Source organism: Balaenoptera physalus, assembly GCF_965194825.1.
Source record: "Balaenoptera physalus genome assembly, chromosome: 18".
Classification (NCBI taxonomy): Eukaryota; Metazoa; Chordata; class Mammalia; order Artiodactyla; family Balaenopteridae; genus Balaenoptera; species Balaenoptera physalus.
This window is the reverse complement of record NC_138899.1, coordinates 19,664,902-19,683,393: the sequence shown is the minus strand read 5'-3', so window position 1 is coordinate 19,683,393 and position 18,492 is coordinate 19,664,902. Positions and strand designations below refer to the sequence as shown.

The window sequence follows — 18,492 nt, the reverse complement described above, 5'->3', positions numbered from 1 at the left end:
GAGTACTCGGGGCAAGACTTCTAGAATCTTTTGGGTCTGGAGCATTGAAGTGCTCCTTGTTGATCTTAATTCGATTATCTCCATGTTTCAGTTTCCTCTCTTTAATAATTTAGAAAAACATTATTTATCTCATGCAATTGTGATGATTATGAGATAAGATCATATGTCCCACAAAGATGGCATACTTGGACATTGTAGGGTATCTTGGTTAAGAACTTGGACTTGTGGAATCAGGATTTCTGGATTTCACTCAACTTTATCATTTGCTTGGTGGTATGAAGTTTGGTAAGTTATATAACCTCCCTAAGCCTCAATTATTCACCAGTAAAATGAGGGTAATAACAGTAACTTGTTCATAGCATTGTTGCAGGTTTGCATGTGAAATAGAATCATATATAAAGTATTTGGCACAGTGCTGGGTACAAAGTAAAAATACAGCAGGTATTAAATACTGTTATTTATGAAACACAGTCTAGGCAGAGATTGATCAAATAACTCAAGGGCATAAATTTAAAAAAATCTTCCCCATTCTATTTGCTAATATTTTGAGTCCATAGCCATAACTTAGCTAGGTAATATTCAAAAATTTTTAAAATGGTGACCTTAATCAAAAAACTGTTGTGAACCTACATGTCAGTATTTGGTATGGAATAAAATTAAATGAACACTGTTTTAAATGTTTGAACTAAATGTGTACAACTAGATGAAAGCTACATTGGACATATATTTCAAGCAAACTGTAGAATTTCATGACTAGCATCACTAAAAAACTATGAAACTGGTTTTTAACTACCCATCATTATATAGTTCTTTCTCAAGGAAATTGAAGACTGACAACCTTGTTGCCATCTGGAAACATCTAACATCTGTGGTTGTAAACATTGAAACACAGCTGTTGCAGTTCTGAGTAAGCACTCCAATTTATTTATTTTTGACTTAAAAAAGTCTTCAGTTTTCATCAAACATCACAGTTGTTAAGCCATGTTCTTGCAGCAAGAGGAAAAACAAGAGAAGTCACTATATCAAACATTTAGGAGCAATAGTCTTTCTTGTATTTTATTTAGAGGAGATATAATCTCATGCCAATTAAAAAATGTATTTTGTGGTTGTGCCTGGTTTATAAAAACCAAAGAATTTAAAGCTACAAGGATATTAGAGATCCTTGAGCACATTTTGCAGTTAGAATATTATAAATTGGGCTACTCAGGGTCACACAGGCAGATAAGGAACAGAAGAACAATATTCTATTGTTTTTGCAGATTGTACTTGGGTGTTTCCCATTAATTTTAACAAGAAAAGTTTTTACTAAAAACTTAAGAGTACATGATAGTGTATCACTGATTTTAATGTATATGATTCTAAAAATGATTCCATATAACAAATATTTAATATGTTTTTACTATTATATGTACAGGTAGTATTGTAAATAACCCTAAAACTTGAATCATTTTCCCAATTCTTAATCACAGTTCTAATTCAGTTTCAGCTAGATTAGCTCCCTTAACTGCTACCTCCCCATCAGCAGCCAGGGGAACCTGAAAAAAAGTCCTGTAGCTTTAGTCCTTCAAGGAAGCTAACCAGGTGTAATTCCCCACACTCCAGTCAAAGTCCCTGAAGATGGGTACTTTCTCACCCCTTACGTATTCCTTCTGTATTTAAACCTAGGACCTTCTGACTGATTCCATGTTTGGTCTTTCTACCTATGTTGCCTCATCCTAGCAGGCAGTCATCTCCAGGCTCTGCAGTCTGAAGGCAGGTCCCACCACAGCCTGGAATGCTCGAGGCCACCTACCACCTGTCTGGAAGGGAAGGATTGGTAGAGTCCCAAAACTTGAAGAACATGAGATCTATCAGTAGTTTCTGTGTTCAGCACACAGCTGAAATAGTGACCTGACGGTAAAGCCAGGTTCTGATCACCAACTTCATTGATTAAGGTGTGCAGATTTTACAGATTGTTGCTTAAGCCTCCGTCTTAACCTTTGAGGTTCCTGAGAAGCCAAGTTCAAAGCCAGAAAGTTCTGTCCTATGGTGCAAGCGTGCCTCCAAGAGGCAGAAAATTAAGGTACCTTGGGTAGAACCGAAAACTAAAGGGCATGCCAAGGTCACCTGAATGTCACTGGAACACTGGCAGTAGTTCTACTTGCCATATAAGAGAAATTCACAAGTGATTTCATAACATTTCCCCTTTGGATATAGCTTATCTCATATTTTTAACTCTAAGCTTTCTCTAGACTAGAAAACGAGAATAATATGCATTTCACAGCTAGTTTCAGTCTTCATCTACAGGATTTGGGCAATAAACTTTTCCAACTCATAAGATTATTGTAAGAATTAAATGAATTAAAGCACTTATGCAAGGGTCTAGTATATAGAGTATGAAATTTATAATATATAGCATTATATGTAGTATAAAATATACTGTATATACTAAATAGCATGATCTATAGTATATATTCCATGTTTAAATATGTAATATATAATGTTACATGAAATGTATAATACATGATATGCAATATTGTAATGTGGAGTATGATATTTAATATATAATTTATAATATGATCATGAGCTGCAAAAATGTGCTTTTTCCTCCTTTCTGGTTGGGGATTGTGTTACAAAAATTTTTAACTCTTTTTCTTGGGAGATTTCCAAGACAGCTGTCCATCAGCAGTTATGGATTCAGTGACTCAGTAAATTATGAATTTTTTAAGGCATCTTAACATGGAAACCAAGTGGCACTATTGCAATTTTCTTGTGCAGCTGAAGGCCCCAAATGGAAGCCCAATGTTATAAAACGGCAGAAAAGTCTGAGCTCTTTCTCTCTGCATCAACATTCCAGCAGACTAAAAGGAATTTTCTCAAATCTTTTGGAGACATATGTGCTCTCCCCCTTTCCCTACTCTCAAGAGAGTATGGTGTTTGTATAAAAACAGGCATATAGACCAATGGAACAGAATATAGAGCCCAGAAATAGATCCATACATCTTAGGCCTACTTATCTTTTAGACTGCCAAGAACACACAATGAAGGAAAGGAAAGTCTCTTCAATAAATGGTGCTGGGAGAACTGGGTATCCACATGCCAAAGGATGAAATTAGACTCAGCTCACACCACATACAAAAAAACAACTCAAAATGGATTAAAAAATTAAATGTAAAGTGAAATTGTAAACCTTCTACCAAAAATATAGGGAAAAACTTCTTGATATTGATCTGGGCTATAATTTTTTGTATATGACAGCAAAAGTACAGATAACAAAAGCAAAAATAGACAAAATGAATTGGATCAAACATAAAAAGCTTCTGCACAGCAAAGGAAATAATCAACAGAGTGAAAATGGTAACTTACAGAATGGGAACAAATATATGCAAGCCATATATCTGATAAGGGATTAATATCCAAAATATATAAAGAACTCATGCAACTCAATAGCAAAAAGCCCAAATAACCCAATTAAAATGGGCAAGACCCAAATAGACATTTCTCAAAAGAAGACATAAAAATCACCAACAGGCATATTAAAAGATGCTCAACTTCACTAGTAAGAAAATGCAAATCCAAATCACAACGAGATATCACCGCACACAGGTTAGGATGGCTATTATCAAAAAGACAAGAGATAATAAGTGTTGGTGAGGATATAGAGAAAAAGAAATTCTTGTACACTGTTGGAAGAAATGTAAAGTGGTACAGTTATTATGGAAAAAATATAGAGGTTCCTCAAAAATTAAAATAGAGCTGCCACATGATATAGCAATTCCACTTCTGCGTATATATCCTAAGGAAAGAAAATCAGTATCTTGAAGACATATTTGCACTCCCATGTTCATTTCAGCATTATTCACAATAGTCAAGACATGGAACCAAACTAAATGTCTGTCAGTGGATGAATGCATAAAGAAAATGTAACACACACACACTAAAACAGTTTTCAATTTAAAAAAAAGAATGAAATTCTGCCACAGACAATGACACTATGTACTTTGAGGACATCTCCTAAATGAAGTAAGACAGATGCAGAAACACAAATACTGCATGATTTCATTTGTATGTGGAATCTAAAAATGTCAAATTCATAGAAACAAAGAGTAGAATATTGTTTACCAGCAGTGGATGGGAGAGGAGTATGGCTAGAGGTTGGCCTAGGGGTACGAAATTTCAATTATGCAAGGCAAATAAATTCTGGATCGATAATGTACAACAATGTGATTATAGTTAACAATATTGTATCATATATTTGAAATTTGTTAAGAGGGTAGATCTTAAGTGTTCTCACCACACATACAAAAAAGGTAGCTCTGTGAAGCGATGGCTAGGTTAATTAGCTTAATTGTGGGGAATATTTCACAATGTATACAAATATCAAATCATCATGTACACCTTAAATATATACATTTTAAAATTGTCACGTATACCTCAATGAAGTTAAAAAATAAGATAAACAAAGAAATGTATTCATTGACCAATTATTAAGCAAATTCTATGATCAGTTATCAACATATATTTTACCAATATATGATTTATGAGCTCTTGAGACAATTCCATAAAAAAGTTTCCTGTTTTATATAGTTATATACTATGCTTATCATTTTATGGTTTTGTAAAACCACATTTCCAGAAATCTTCAACCCATACTGCATGCTTTTATTGTTTTCATTCATATTTTTTTTTAAATGATAAATCTATGATTAGCATGCAAATCAGAAACAAAATCAATACACCATTGTTAGGTCTTTTTTTATTTTAAATCTATGTTTCAGCAAGAGAAATTTGTCAAAATGAACATGATCCTCTTTCAACAATGAGAGCTAATTACAAGAAGTGAAACATTAATATCAAATATTCAAAGGAGACTTCTCACAGCTGCCAAGTGAATCTCCTCTAAACCTCAGTTCTGTTCACGTTACTCTCTTGCTCAATACCATCATTTGTTCCCCTGTTGCTCACCAAATTAATTACAAATGATGCATTTGGTATTCAAGGCTGGATGCAATATGTCCTCATATCTGTCCTTCCAGTTTTTTCTATCATAGTTCCTCTAAATTGTAGTATACTTTTCAGCTAAACTAGTATGCTTATCGACTATACTCCATGAACGCTCGCTCTGGACTTTCTGCAATTTGAGTCTCTATAGTTTGTTCTCTCTTTCAGTTGGAACTTCTCTTGCCATCATTAACTGCCAATAGAAAAAAGTCATACAGACAGTACTGATAACCGCCTTACAACGGTCACTGAAATGATTTTCACCAACACCATTCCCTGTGCTACTCATCTGGTTCCTACTGCATATTCAGGACTCAATTATCACCCCCTCTAAGAGTTTCCCCTGATAATTTCATCTAGACAACCTGCTCGTATAATTTTTTGTTTTAGTATATATTTTTTATTAACAAAATTAGCCTCTTCATATATGAAGTTTGGTATCCTATAGACACTGTTCTAACAACTAAATTTAATTTTAATGGCGTAACAGAACCAGGTTAGTTTCTTGCTTTTTTCCCCCTTGTTGTTTATTTATTTTATAAATAGTAGGTATCTGCTAATCCAAAACTCCTAATTTATCCCTCTGCCAACCCCTTTACCCTTTGGTAACCATAAATTTGTTCTTTATGTCTGTGAGTCTGTTTCTGTTTGTAAATAAGTTCATTTGTGTCATATTTTAGATTCCACATATAAGTAATACCATATAACATTTTTCTTTGTCTGTATGACTTAATTCACTTACTATGATAATCTCTAGGTCCATCCATGTTGCTGCAAATGGCATTATTTCATTAGTTTTTAAGGTTGAGAAATATTCCATTGTATCTATATGCCACATCTTTATCCATTCATTTGTCAATAGACATTTAGGTTCATTCCATGTCTTGGCTATTGTAAATAATGATGCTATGAATATTGGGGTACATGTATCTTTTTGAATTAGAGTTTTCTCTGTATATATGCCCAGTAGTGGGATTTTTGGATCATATGGCAACTCTATTTTTAACTTCTTAGGGAACATCCATACTGTTTTCCATAGTGGCTGCAACAATTCACATTCCCACCAACAGAGTAGGAGGATTCCATTTTTTTTTTTTTTTTTAACATCTTTATTGGAGTATAATTGCTTTACAATGTTGTGTTAGTTTCTGCTGTATAAAAAACTGAATCAGCTAAATGTATACATATATCCCCATATCTCCTCCCTTTTGCGTCTCCCTCTCACCTCCCTATCCCACCCCTCCAGGTGGTCAAATAGCACAAAGCTGATCTCCCTGTGCTATGCGGCTACTTCTCACTAGCTATCTATTTTACAATTGGTAGTGTATATATGTCCATGACATTCTCTCACTTTGTCCCAGCTTACCCTTCCCCCTCCCCGTGTTTTAAGTCCATTCTCTACGTCTGCGTCTTTATTCCTGTCCTGCCCCTAGGTTCTTCAGAACTATTTTTTTTTTAGAGTCCATATGTATGTGTTAGCATACAGTATTTATTTTTCTCTTTCTGGCTTACTTCACTCGGTATGACAGTCTCTACGTCCACCCACCTCACTACAAATAACTAAATTTCATTTCTTTATATGCCTGAGTAATATTCCATTGTAATATGTGCCACATCTTCTTTATCCATTCATCTGTTGATGGACACTTAGGTTGCTACCATGTCCTGGCTATTGTAAATAGAGCTGCAATGAACATTGTGGTACATGACTCTTTTTGAATTATGGCTTTCTCAGGGTATATGCCCAGTAGTGGGATTGCTGGGTCATATGATAGTTCTATTTTTAGCTTTTTAAGGAACCTCCATACTGTTCTCCATAGTGGCTGTATCGGTTTACATTCCCACCAACAGTGCAAGAGAATTCCCTTTTCTCCACACACTCCAACATTTATTGTTTGTAGAATTTTGATGATGGCCATTCTGACCAGTGTGATACCTCATTGTAGTTTTGATTTGCATTTCTCTAAAGAATAGTGGTGTTGAGCATCCTTTCATGTGTTTGTTGGCAATCTGTATATCTTCTTTGGAGAAATGTCTATTTAGGTCTTCTGCCCAATTTTTGATTCAGTTGTTCATTTTTTTGATATTGAGCTGCATGAGCTGCTTGTATATTTTAGAGATTAATCCTTTGTCAGTTGCTTCATTTGCAAATATTTTCTCCCATTCTGAGGGTTGTCTTTTCATCTTGTGTATGGTTTCCTTCTCTGTGCAAAAGCTTTTAAGTTTCATTAGGCCCCATTTGTTTATTTTTGTTTTTATTTCCCTTTCTCTAGGAGGTGGGTCAAAAATGATCTTGCTGTGATTTATGTCATAGAGTGTTCTGCCTATGTTCTCCTCTAAGAGTTTTATAGTGTCTGGCCTGACATTTAGGTCTTTAATCCATTTTGAGTTTATTTTTGTGTATGGTGTTAGGGAGTGTTCTAATTTCATTCTTTTACGTGTAGCTGTCCTGTTTTCCCAGTACCACTATTGAAGAGGTTGTCTTTTCTCCATTGTATAGTCTTGCCTCCTTTATCAAAGATAAGGTGACTATATGTGTGTGGGTTTTTCTGTGGGCTTTCTATCCTGTTCCATTGATTTATATTTCTGTTTCTGTGCCAGTACCATAGTGTCTCAATTACTGTAGCTTTGTAGTAGAGTCTGAAGTCAGGGAGCCTGATTCCTCCAACTCTGTTTTTCTTAAGATTGCTTTAGCTATTCAGGGTCTTTTGTGTTTCCATACAAATTGTGCATTTTTTTGTTCTAGTTCTGTGAAAAATGCCATTAGTAGTTCGATAGGGATTGCATTGAATCTGTGGATTGCTTTGGGTAGTATACTCATTTTCACAATGCTGATTCTTCCAATCCAAGAACATGGTATATCTCTCCATCTGTTTGTATCATCTTTAATTTCTTTCATCAGTTTCTTATAGTTTTCTTCATACAGGTCTTTTGTCTCCTTAGGTAGGTTTATTCCTAGGTATTTTATTCTTTTTGTTGTAATGGTAAATGGGTGTGTTTTCTTAATTTCTCTTTCAGATTTTTCATCATTAGTGTATAGGAATGCAAGAGATTTCTGTGCATCAGTTTTATATCCTGCTACTTTACCAAATTCATTGATTAGCTCTAGTAGTTTTCTGGTAGTATCTTTAGAATTCTCTATGTATAGTATCATGTCATCTGCCAACAGTGACAGTTTTACTTCTTCTTTTCTGATTTGGATTCCTTTTATTTCTTTTTATTCTCTTATTGCTGTGGCTAAAACTTCCAAAACTATGTTGAATAATAGCAGTGAGAGTGGGCAACCTTTTCTTGTTCCTGATCTTAGTGGAAATGGTTTCAGTTTTTCACCACTGAGAATGATGTTGGCTGTGTGTCTGTCGTATATGGCCTATATTTTGTTGAGGTAACTTCCCTCTATGTCTGCTTTCTGGAGGGTTTTTATCATAAATTGGTGTTGAATTAAGTTGACAGTTTTTTCTGCATCTATTGAGATTATCAAGTGGTTTTCATCCTTCAATTTGTCAATGTGGTGTATCACATTGATTGATTTGTGTATATTGAAGAATCCTTGCATTTCTGGGATAAACCCCACTTGATCATGGTGTATGATCCTTTTAATGTGCTGTTGGATTCTGTTTGCTGGTATTTTGTTGAGGACTTTTGCATGTATGTTCATCAGTGATATTGGCCTGTAGTTTTCTTTTTTTGTGACATCTTTGTCTGGTTTTGGTATCAGGAGACGGTGGCCCCATAGAATGAGTTTGGCAGTGTTCCTCCCTCTGCTATATTTTGGAAAAGTTTGAGAAGGATAGGTGTTAACTCTTCTCTAAGTGTTTGATAGAATTTGTCTGTGAAGCCATCTGGTCTTGGGCTTTTGTATGTTGGAAGATTTTTAATCACAGTTTCAATTTCAGTGCTTGTGACTGGTCTGTTTATATTTCCTATTTCTTCTGGGTTCAGTCTCAGAAGGTGGTGCTTTTCTAAGAATTTGTCTATTTCTTCCAGGTTGTCCATTTTATTGACATATATTTGCTTCTAGTAATCTCTCATGATCCTTTGTATTTCTGCAGTGTCACTTGTTACTTCTCCTTTTTCATTTCTAATTCTGTGGATTTGAGTCTTTTCCCTGTTTTTCTTGATGAGTCTGCCTAATGGTTTATCAATTTTTTTTTTATCTTCTCAAAGAACCAGCTTTTAGTTTTATTGATCTTTTCTATCATTTTCTTCATTTCTTATTCATTTATTTCTGATCTGATCTTTATGATTACTCTCCTTCTGCTAACTTTGGAGTTTTTTTGTTCTTCTTTCTCTAATTGTATTAGGTGTAAGATTAGCTTGTTTATTTGAGACTTTTCTTGTTTCATGAGGTAGGATTGTATTGCTATAAACTTCCCTCTTAGAACTGTTTTGCTGCATCCCATAGGTTTTGGGTCGTCGTGTTTTCATTGTCATTTGTTTCTAGGTATTTTTTGATTTCCTCAGTGATCTCTTGGTTATTTAGTAGCGTATTGTTTAGTCTCCATGTGTTTATAATTTTTACAGTTTTTTTTCCCTGTAACTGATTGCTAGTCCCATAGCATTGTGGTCACAAAAGTTACTTGATATGATTTCAATCTTCTTCAATTTACCAAGGCTTGATTTGTGGCCCAAGATATTGTCTAACCTGGAGAACATTCCATGAGCACTTGAGAAAAGAGTGTATTCTATTGTTTTTGGATGGAATGTCCTCTAAGTATTAATTAAGTCCATCTTGTTTAATGTGTCATTTGAAACTTGTGTTTCCTTATTTATTTTCATTTTGGATGATCTGTCCATTGGTGAAAGTGAGGTGTTAAAATCCCCTAGTATTCTTGTGTTACTGTCGATTTCCCCTTTTATGGCTGTTAGCATTTCCCTTATGTATTGAGGTGCTCCTATGTTGGATGCATAATTATTTACAATTGTTAGATCTTCTTCTTGGACTGATACCTTGATCATTATGTGTTGTCCTTCTTTGTCTGTTGTAAAAGTCTTTATTTTAAAGTCTATTTTGGCTGATATGAGAATTGCTACTCCAGCTTTCTTTTGATTTCCATATGCATGGAATATCTTTTTCCATCCCCTCACTTTCAGTCTGTATGTGTCCCTAGGTCTGAAGTGGTCTCTTGTAGACAGCATATATATGTCTTGTTTTTGTATGCATTCAGTGAGCCTGTGTCTTTTGGTTGGAGCATTTAATCCATTTACATTTAAGGTAATTATTGATATGTATGTTCCTATTACCATTTTCTTAATTGTTTTGGGTTTTTTATTATACGTCTTTTCCTTCTCTTGTGTTTCCTGCCTAGAGAAGTTTCTTTAGCAATTGTTATATAGCTGGTTTGGTGGTGCTGAATTCTCTTAGCTTTTGCTTGTCTCTAAAGGTTTTAGTTTCTCCGTCAAATCTGAATGAGATCCCTGCTGGGTAGGGTAATCTTGGTGGTAGGTTTTTCCCTTTCATCACTTTAAATATGTCCTTCCACACCCTTCTGGCTTGCAGAGTTTCTGCTGAAAGATCAGCTGTTAACCTTATGGGGATTCCCTTGTATGTTATTTGTTGCTTTTCCCTTGCTGCTTTTAATATATTTTCTTTGTATTTAATTTTTGAGGGTTTGATTAAAATATGTCTTGTCGTGTTTCTTCTTGGATTTATCCTATATGGGACTCTCTGTGCTTCTTGGACTTGATTATTTCCTTTCCCATATTAGGGAAGTTTTCCACTCTAATCTCTTCAGATATTTTCTCATTCCCTTTCTTTTTCTCTTCTTCTGGGACCCCTATCATTCCAATGTCTGTGCCTTTAATGTTGTCCCAGAAGTCTCTGAGATTATCCTCAATTCTTTTCATTCTTTTTTCTTTATTCTGCTTTGCAGTAGTTATTTCCACTATTTTATCTTCCAGGTCACTTATCCATTCTTCTTCTTCAGTTATTCTGCTATTGATTCCTTCCAGGGAATTTTAAATTTCTTTTATTGTGTTTTTTCATCATTGTTTGCTCTTTAGTTCTTCTAGGTCCTTTTTAAAAGCTTCTTTTATTTTCTCCATTCTATTTCCAAGATTTTGGATCATCTTTACTATCATTACACTGAATTGTTTTTCAGGTAGACTGCCTATTTCCTCTTCATTTGTTTGGTCTGGTGGGTTTTTACCTTGCTCCTTCACCTGCCGCGTATTTCTCTGTCTTCTCATTTTGCTTAACTTACTGTGTTTGAGGTCTCCTTTTTGCTGGCTGCAGGTTCATGGTTCTGTTTTTTTTTTTTGGTGTCTGCCCCCCGTGGGTAAGGTTGGTTCAGTGGGTTGTTTAAGCTTCTTGGTGGAGGGGGATGGTACCTGTGTTCCAGAGGATGAGGCTGGATCTTGTGTTTCTGGTGGGCATGATTGTGTCTGGTGGTTTGTTTTAGGGTGTCTGTGAACTTATTATGATTTTAGGCAGCCTCTCTGCTAATAAGTGGGGTTGTGTTTCTGTCTTTCTAGGTGTTTGGCATGGGGTGTCCAGCAGTGGAGCTTGCTGGTCGTTGAGTGAAGCTGGGTCTTAGCACTGAGGCTGAGATCTCTGGAAGTAGCTCTCGCTAATTGATATTACAAGGGGCTGGGAGGTCTCTGGTGCACTAATGTCCTGAACTTGGCTCTCCCACCTCAGAGGCTCAGGTCTGACACCTGGCCAGAGCACCAACACCCTGTCAGCCTCATGGTTGCTAGGAGACAGCTAAATATGCAAGTATCTCAATGGCTTCTTAAGTGATGGGGAAGATGTGATGCATGAAGGACACCAACTCTAGTCTCACAGCTTAGTTCTATGATCTTGGACTAGGCAGTTAACTTCTCTGTGCCTCCGATTTCCTTTCTATTCTTGGACCAGGCAGTTAACTTCTCTGTGCCTCAGATTTCCTTTCATGCAGCAGCTCCTTGCCCCAGATCCCCAGTCAGGTGCGAGGGAAGGGCTGTCACTCACAGGCTGTGCAGGGAGGAAGCCCACGAGGCTGGCTCAGGATGCTGGCACTGAGGATTCCCTTTTTTCCACACCCTCTTCAGCATTTGTTATTTGTAGACTTTTTAATTATGGCTATTCTGACTGGTGTGAGGTGGTACCTCACTGCAGTTTTGAGTTGCATTTCTCTAATAATTAGTGATGCTGAACATCTTTTCATGTGCTATTTGCCATCTGTATGTCTTCTTTGGAGAAATGTCTACTTAGGTCTTCTGCCCATTTTTCGATTGGGTTGTTTATGGTTTTTTTTGTTATTGAGTTGTATGAGCTGTTTGTATATTTTGGAGATTAAGCCTTTGTTGGTCACATCATTTGCAAATATTTTCTCCAGGTCCTTATGTTGTTTTTTCATTTTGTTTATGGTTTCCTTTGCTGTGCAAAAGCTTATATAAGTTTCATTAGGTCCCATTTGTTTATCTTTGCTTTTATTTCTATTGACTTGGGAGACTGACCTAAGAAAACATTGCCATGATTTATGTCAGAGAATGTTTTGCCTATGTTCTCTTCTGGAAGTTTTATGGTATCATGTCTTATATTTAAGTCTTTAAGCCATTTTGAGTTTATTTTTGTATATAGTGTAAGGGAGTGTTCTAACTTCATTGATTTGCATGCAGTTGTCCAGCTTTCCCAACACCACTTGCTGAAGAGACTTTTTCTCCATTGTATATTCTTGTCTCTTTTGTGAAGATTAAGTGACCGTAGGTGTGTGGGTTTATTTCTGGGCTCTCTCTTCTGTTCCACTGCTCCATATATATGTTTTTGTGCCAATGCCATGTTGTTTTGATTACTGTAGCTTTGTAGTATCGTCTGCAGGCTGGGAGGTTCATGCCTCCAGCTTTGTTCTTTTTCCTTGGGATTACTTTGGCAATTCTGGGTCTTTTATGGATCCATATTATTTTAGGATTATTTGTTCTAGGATTATTTGTCATGGGTAATTTGATAGGGATTGCATTAAATCTGTAGATTGCTTTGGGTAGTAGTTCATATATTTTTTTTTATCATGGTTAACTATATTACTTAATTCAAAAGATTTATCACAACCTGAAAGTAATTTGTACATGTATTTATTCACATGTAGGCATTCAAAGATTATTAATTAAATAAATGGAGAAACTGGCCATTATGATATCATTGTAAATAGTATGCAATAAGGAGTTTTAAAGCCTATCTAAGAAGGAGAAAAATTGGAGAAATTCTCAGAGATAATAGGCCTTGAAACTGGCCTCAAACGTGAGTAAAATCTTTTCATGTAGATAATTATATATTTTAAAATATGAATTGTATTGGCACTGACTTTACATGTACAGCCTGTGATGCAATGATACTTCCACATTTTATTTGTATTTCTTGATCACTTTTCAATAAATATTTTTATAAATGTTTCTTGTAAATTCTCAATTAATCTTCAAATATGAAATCCACTTTAGGTGTATTAATCCTATTGTAATAAAGTGATTCAATATCACCACAAATTTACTTTTCAGTTTTAAATCTGCCCAGCTATTTAAAAATTTTTTATCTTCCATCTATAATTTAAACATTTTAATATATTCTTAAATATTTAACATTAAAAGAATAGAGAGTATATAGATTTTGAATTAAAAATTGAATTACTGAAGTCATTATCAAATTGAGAAGCAGTAATTCTCTTATGTTATGTCTTCTTCTATTCTTAGTGGTCTGCTTTTTTATCTCTAGCTTTGATGATCACTAGAAGTCATTGCCACTTTTTTCCCCCTACTATGTGATTACTTCAGACAAACTGAAGTTCTAAGAGAATAATCTGTTTTCTTCTCTTCCTCCCCATTCCCCCACCCTTATACAGTTTCTTCAATGTCTAAGATGAGAGGTCAATATCATTTCTAAATCTAAGGTCATTCATTCTATTCCACATAGCAGGGCTTCTTTTATTATGTCTGTGGCCATTACTTTTCTCAGTATCAAGTTAAAGAAACAGGAAGATAATTCTTCTATCACATTTTTATTCATTTTGAACCCTTCACACAGTTCCTTGAACATTCTTATCACAGCCTTTGACTGTCAAGGTTTTCCATCACTATGTTCAGATTTTTTAAAAATTAGTTTTGCTCTGTATCAATCTTGACAAAGATCCTTCAAATTAAAGGGTTTTTTTGAGGTAACATAACATATAGGATTGCACACGCTAGGCGATGTGTATGAGTTATTTTCTGCAAACACACACACATACACACACACACACACACACACACACACTGATTTTATTTTTTTCAAGAAATTAGAAAAATGAAGAACATAAATCTTTTTCTCCCAAAAGTAGTATTTCCAAGACATCAATTTCTGGTGTTGTAGCCTTACATTTTAAAAGTAAGAATGGTTTTCAAGAACAAAATAATTGGCAAGAGAAAGAATGAATATTGGAGATTATGCAACAGAAAGAATGGCTTATCTTGTGTGGAATTCAACCTGAAAATGATTTAGACATTAGCCAAAATATTACTTTATTTATTCATGTCCCTGGTGATTCTTGTTATTTTCCTCAATGCTTTCTTTTCATCTCTTTTTAAAAGTGTTTTTTCTCCCTATTCTTTCTATTTTCTCTTAAAACTAAATGTGGTTTGGAATTCACTTTCAGGACAAGTAAGAGCCAGTAGAAATGAGTAGGTTCTGAAAGAAGTTGAGAAATAATGAAATTATATATTTTGCATTTATGTTGAATTTAAAGGTGTAACTAAATCCGCAAATGCAATCATGTATTAATCTCACTTTTTTCTCTGCACAATTCTATTATCACCATCAAAATGTAATATAAACTCAGTAAACATCAGTAACATTGCAGGGCACATAAACTGTTACTACCTTTGTGTCACCCAGCTATGTAACCAAAATTTCCCAAACCACACATATTTACCTCATCTTATACTTCCCTGACTACTGGGAATTTTCAGCATGTTTCTTCCTTGTTTATAAGAACACACATATGTCCTGCCCAATGGCTGGTTTTGCTCTCCTAATGCCCCTTTGCTGAGTACCAGCTTCTCCAACTGGTATTCTTCCATGGCTTCTATCACTATTAACCTCCCGGAATACTTATTGCTGTGGGTCTTCCAAAGTTGTGACATTCAAAATGTGACAAAAATACTGCTTTCTCTCCAACTGTCATAGATGACAGAGAACTTCACATTTTTGTATCAGAAATGAGGAGATTCCTTTTCTCCCTGTAGTCTTTTATCATTTTTGCACATCTTTGGAACAGCACCATTTGTGTGCCAAGAATTACAGTTGCCTGAAGGGAAGCAGCTGCTTTTTTTGTTTTCCTATAACCATTCAGTCAAGGACTACAAACAGCATTCTATGGTTCTACCTAAGTGACAACACCCTTGATTCCCATCCCTTGTTGCCTCCACCCAGTGTCTTACATGCATATCACAAATCTTATCACAGTGTTTGTCTGTTAGTTGAAAATTAAAGGAAACAAACAATAAATTAAAAATACAAATATACACTTCATAATTATCATCTCATAAAAAAGACACCAAAAAAGAAAAAAAAGATACCAACATTACCAAAGTTAACAGGATCATAATGTGAATCCCATGATAAGACTCAACTGAGACTCCCCACTGATAACCACCCCCTACAGAAAGTTATTTAAACAATACTTGGAATCTCTTGCTTTCATAGAGAAATACCCGCCCCCCCCAAATTGGTCATTAAATAAAACTCCCTGATAAGCTACAGGGGCTGTGATTCAGTCTGGAGTTTGGCGCTCCAGGGCTTGATTTAGGAGCATATGGAATTAGTTTACAACTAAAAGAGACTGAATAGAAACTAAGGATTAATTTCTAAGTCAGGTTGGTGTTAACAGTCATTATGAGACAGTTAGGAAAAACCTTTTTAATATTCTACCCGAGAACAAAGGAATAAAGGAATTGGGGAGAGAAACCTGAACCCAGAGGAAGAAAGGAAAAGATCAGCAAAATACACCAATGATGAAATTCAAGACATATTTTGCATCTATTTGAGTGTGTATTTGTGTGTGTGTATGTGTGTGTGTGTGTGTGTTAGGGGACGGGGTGTATCATCAAAAAATAAATTATATAGCTAATATTTACATTTATTTCAAAACAATAAAATCATCAAAATAAAAGTATTCTCAGAAAGGTTTTAAGAAAATAGATTTGCTCATAACAAACTGACATCTAGAAATCATAAACAGTATGCCATGAAGAAAATTTTAAAAGACACACAAGTGAATTGGAAAAAATTGCTATATAAATGCAAGAAAATGACATTTAATTATGAAAATTTCGTATAATTTACTAAAAACTGCACAAACAATATCCCCAGTGTGGGGGGAAATGGGCAAGAACAAGACTAGGTAATTTATAGAAGTACTAGAAACTCTAAAGTTCTATATTCACATATTTTTAATATTATTAATGAGAAATTCAAGTTAAGGCAATGAAATATCAAGTTTTTTAATGTCAATTAGTTGATTTTTAAAAATGATACTATTTCTTAATTTTGGACATTTTCACATTTATGTAAATAAAATATTAAATATAATTTGAATATATTAAAAGATGTATTAAAGAATATATATAACTAAAGAAACACAGAGAATATAATAACCTTTCTTCTTTTATTTTAATGTTTTCTAAAATAGTTATAATGAACATATATTTAGTAATCAGAAAATTAATGTAAGAAAACAATATATATATTTAATTTTAAAACATATTTGTTAATTTTGAAAATTAGTTATTGAAGAAAATATCACATATTCTAGTTATTCCTGAGTTTAGATTGTAGCCTAGAAATATCTGATATGTGTATTTTCCTTTTGACAAACTAATTATAAAATACCACAATACACAATATCAGTTTTAACTTTTTATCTTGTAATGTTGTGATGTATCTTCCTTTTCCTTTTCTTTTTGATTTTTGGGTTTTGTTTGAGACATTAAGACATCATATTTTCATTAATAACATTATATGTATTAAAACTACATTGCATTTGATTACTTTTTAGATTATTGATTCCTTCTATACTCTTTTCTCAAGTTCAGACTGCTATAACAAAATACCATTGACTGCATGGTTTAAACAGGAATTTAAATCTTACCATTCTGGAGGCCAGGAAGTCCAAGATCAAGGAGCTGGCCTATTTGGTCCCTGGTGAGGGACTTCTTCCTGGCTTATAGACTGCCGCCTTCTTGCTGTGTCCTTACATGGCTGAGAAAGAGAGAGAAAGAGAAAATGAGAGAGAGTGCTCTAAACTCTCTTCCTCTTCTTAAAAGAACACTAATCCCATCATGAGGGCCCCACTTTCATAACCTCATTTAAACCTAATTCCTTCCAAAGTCCTCACTTCCAAATACCATCACACTGGGGGTTAGGGCTTCAACACATGAATTTTCAGGGAACACAAATATTCAGTCCATAAAACGTGGAAAATAATTTTTCCAAAGTCTTTATATAATCCTAGGTTTTTGAACACTATGAATTACTCTGCCTGCTTTCTGTGATTAGGTATTGATTTATATAAAACTACTTCTGAATTTGTTAAATATTTCACCTACAACTATGGGGTATCTTAATCTATACTAATTATACTTTTTCAATTCTTCTTTCAACTGATGAGAAAAAAATTTGGTAAACTATTCAAAGACAAATAACTAGCTTTATAATTTTATTTATTGTCTTGTAAATAAGATAGTAAACTATTCAGCTGGCAGGTTATGAGTGTCATCCTGGTAGAAAATCCCTACAGTATGAGATGTAGAGCTTCCACTAGAGAATCAGAAAGTAGGAAACTGTGCAATCTATTTCCTGAATTTTCTCTTTTGAGGAAAGGAATACAACTGGAAGAATAAAAAAAGACAGTCGCTATACTTAGATTCATACCTCATGGCACAATTTGAATCTTCCTAAAATGAGAATCCAAGTTAAGAATTAAGAAAAAAGGAGGAGAAGATGGCGGAAGAGTAAGACACGGAGGTCACCTTCCTCCCCACAGATACATCAGAAATACATCTACATGTGGAACTGCTCCTATAGAACACCCCACCCACTGAACGCTGGCAGAAGACGTCAGACCTCCCAAAAGGCAAGAAACTCCCCACGTACATGGGTAGGGCAAAAGAAAAAAGAAATAACAGAGACAAAAGAATAGGGTCGGGACCTGCACCAGTGGGAGGGAGCTGTGAAGGAGGAAAGGTTTCCACACACTAGGAAATCCCTTCGTGGGCGAAGACTGCGAGTGGCAGAGGGGGGAGCTTCGAAGCCACGGAGGAGAGCGCAGCAACAGGGGTGCGGAGGGCAAAGCGGAGAGATTCCCGCACAGAGGCTCGTTGCCGAGCAGCACTCACCAGCCCGAGAGGCCTTGTCTGCTCACCCGCCGAGGCGGGCGGGGGCTGGGAGCTGAGGCTCGGGCTGCGGAGGTTGGATCGCAGGGAGAGGACTGGCGTTGGCTGCATGAACACAGCCTGAAGGGGTTAGCGCACCACAGCTAGCCAGTAGGGAGTCTGGGAAAAGGTCTG

At 35.3% G+C, this 18,492-nt stretch overlaps 1 long non-coding RNA gene across 2 annotated transcripts in view; it reads right to left on the bottom strand.

Annotated features, from left to right (window-relative positions):
* Positions 1-18,492, bottom strand: part of LOC309647397 — a 234,314-nt gene that overhangs the window by 179,745 nt on the left and 36,077 nt on the right. Inside the window, exon 4 of one of the 2 annotated variants that reach the window (XR_014256014.1) lies at positions 17,076-17,185. This is a non-coding gene — a long non-coding RNA (uncharacterized lncRNA). Of the gene's footprint in view, positions 1-17,075; positions 18,223-18,492 lie in introns of those variants that run through there. The other variant, XR_014256015.1, reaches the window with a different exon arrangement.